Source organism: Pteropus vampyrus, unplaced genomic scaffold (genome assembly GCF_000151845.1).
Source record: "Pteropus vampyrus isolate Shadow unplaced genomic scaffold, Pvam_2.0 Scaffold44, whole genome shotgun sequence".
Classification (NCBI taxonomy): Eukaryota; Metazoa; Chordata; class Mammalia; order Chiroptera; family Pteropodidae; genus Pteropus; species Pteropus vampyrus.
The window spans coordinates 7,606,516-7,609,474 of NW_011888825.1; the positions used below are offsets into that span (position 1 = coordinate 7,606,516).

Consider the following 2,959-nt stretch of genomic DNA (forward strand, 5'->3'; position numbering starts at 1 on the left):
GCGCTTCCAGCACCAACCAGCAAGGGGGAGGAGACAGGGAGGCCTGCATATATTGCCCTGGTTTGGACTCAACCTTGGGGCTTGGGGACACAGTCACCATCCAAGCAGCCTTAGCACACCTCCCTCTCCCTCACACCCTAAAATCCAAACCATCAGCAACCCGCCTACACACACACACACACACACACACACACACACACACACACACACACCCCAAACTTAACCAAATTTGTGTCTATCTTTGCCTGGTCCAAGCCGCTACTAACTTCTCTCCCCTGGGACACTGCAGCTACCTCCAGATTGGTCTCCCTGCATCACTCCTGCCCACGCTCATCCTCATAATCCATTCTCCTTACAGAAATTGAAGTGATCTTCCAAAAAATGAAAACCAGATCACCTCACTTATTGGCTTAACTCTCCTACTCCAATTAATGGTTTCTCTGGGTGCTTAGAGTAAAATGCAAACTCCACACCACAAACCTGTGCAATCTGGATGCCCTTCTCCATCACTCCACCTTCAGCTCTCATTGCAACCCTGTCTTGCGTGTTACACTCTAGACCTATGTTGTCTATATGGTAGTCACTAGCCACAGTGGCTATTTAAATTTAAATCAATTATAATAAAACAAAATTATACATTTAATTCTACAGTCACATTAGCCATTTTTCAAATGTGCAATAGTCACATGTGGTTGTTTAGCGTCTACCATATTGCACAGCACAGATATAGAACTTTTCCAACATCACAGAGAATTTTATTGGACAGGACTATTCTAGATATTCTGAAGACATTTCAGTCTCTCTTCTGTTGCCTCTGAGCCTTTGCACAAGCTGTTCTGTCTGCCAGGAACCCGCCCTCTCCACACTCCCCCACCACAAACACTACCCTTGCTCCAGTTAACTCCTATTCATTTGTCAACTCTCCATGTAAATATCACTTTCTCTGGTTAGCCTGTCCTAGACCCTGGACTGGGTTGGGGGTCTCCACTATGTATTCCCATGATACTTGTACTTCTCTGATCATAACTCATTATCCACTATTGTTAACATTTATTAATTGTCTGGCTTCACCTTTAGCAATAACAAAAGCCTACTGAGCACTCACTGTGTGCCAGACACTGCTAAGTGCTTTACATTTAACTCTCAAAGCAACCTCATTTCATAAATGAGGAAATTGATGCTAGGCAAGGTTAAGCACTTTGTCCAAGGCCATATGGCTGAGAGGTGACAAAGTGAAGATTTAAATCCACAGCCACACCCTTACCCACCAAACTCTCCAACGGGTGAGATCTTGTGTTTGTTTGTTTGTTTTTGCTGTATCACCAGCACCCAGAACAATTCCCAGCACCCAGGCTTTGAATAACTGGGTGGCTAACCATAATCACAATGCAGAGGGCATGACTGTACTCTTGGGGAAAAATTGGAGAGTAAATGAGGACCCTCAAGTGTTTCAGAGGCACACCACATTAGGTGACAATGACAACTGAACAGACAAACCGAAATGCAAAAGCAGCTTATAAAAAGTCTTCAGATCATTAACCACCAGGGAAATCCAAACCTGCTATGAGATACCACTTCACACCCACTAGGATGGCTAGAATAAAAAAGACAGATAATTACAAGTATTGGTGAGGATGGGAAGAAATTAGAATTTCTCATAGACTGCTGGTGGACTGTAAGATGGTGCAGCCACTTTGGAAAGAGTCTGGCTGTCTCTCAAAAGATTAAAGAGAGTTACCTTATGACCCAGCAATTCCACTCAGGTATGTACTCAAATGAAATGGAAACATATGTTCATATAACACTTGTACACAAATGTTTACAGTATCATTATTCACAACCCAAATGTCCACAACTGATGAATGGATAAGTAAAATGTGGTCTTTCCATACAATGGACTATTATTCATCTATAAAACGGAATGAAGTACTGATACATGTTGCAACATGGATGAACCTTTCAAAAATTAGAGTAAGTGAGAGAAGCCTAGAGGATCTCATATTGCACAATTACATTTATATGAAGTGTCCAGAATAGGGAAATCTATGGAGACAGAATGTAAATTAGTGGCTGCCTAGGGCAAGGAGATTTGGGGGGAAATGGGGTGTTAATGGGTCCAGGACTTCTTTTTGGGATGATGAAAGTGTTCTAAATTTTATTGTGATGGTGATTGCATAATTCTGTAAAAATACTAAAGAACTCGCTGGTGCGCATCCCAGCCAGTTGAGCTTTCCCACCATGCCTCTTGCCAAGGTTTCAACAGACCTCACCAAAATGTTGTCTCAAATAGAACACACCATAGAATATATGGTTTTCACATTTCACAGATTTGCTGGGGATAAAGGATACTTAACAAAAGAAGACCTGAGAGTATTCGTGGAAAAGGAGTTCTCTGGATTTTTGAAATATCAAAAAGACCGGGGACAGAATAATAAAGGACCAGCACCAGTGCTGAGATAGCAAAATAGGCTTCCAGAGCTACTTTTCACTAATTACTGGGTTCACCACTACGTGCAATGACTATTTTGTAGTATACATGAAGTAGAAGGGAAAGAAGTAGGCAGCATTGAGCAGTTAGTTACTCCCACCCTGGTAAGAGTTCTCCCAAAGGGTTGCAAATGGTCCTCAACCTTTTTGGCACCAGGACTGGTGCTCCTATGAGAATCTAATGCCTGATGATCTGAGGTGAAGCTGAGGCAGTGATGATAGGGGAGCAGCAACAAATACAGATGAAGTTTTGCTTGTTCGCCTGCCTCTGGCCTCCTGCTGTGCAGCCCAGTTCCTAACAAGCCAGGGACCTGACTGGTCAGTGGCCTGGGAGTTGGAGACCCCTGGGAGAATCACTGACTCACAGCTTCCCCCGTATAAGGATTTCATGAGCAGATTGGGACCCTTAGAAAATGTACAAATAAAATCCCACCCCTGTTTGACAAGAGAAAGGAGTCAATTAAAGCTAGAT

At 43.0% G+C, this 2,959-nt stretch overlaps 1 pseudogene; it reads left to right on the forward strand.

Annotated features, from left to right (window-relative positions):
• The first annotated feature begins 2,274 nt into the window (after positions 1-2,274).
• Positions 2,275-2,560, forward strand: LOC105291297 (annotated as a pseudogene).
• Positions 2,561-2,959: the final 399 nt, after the last annotated feature.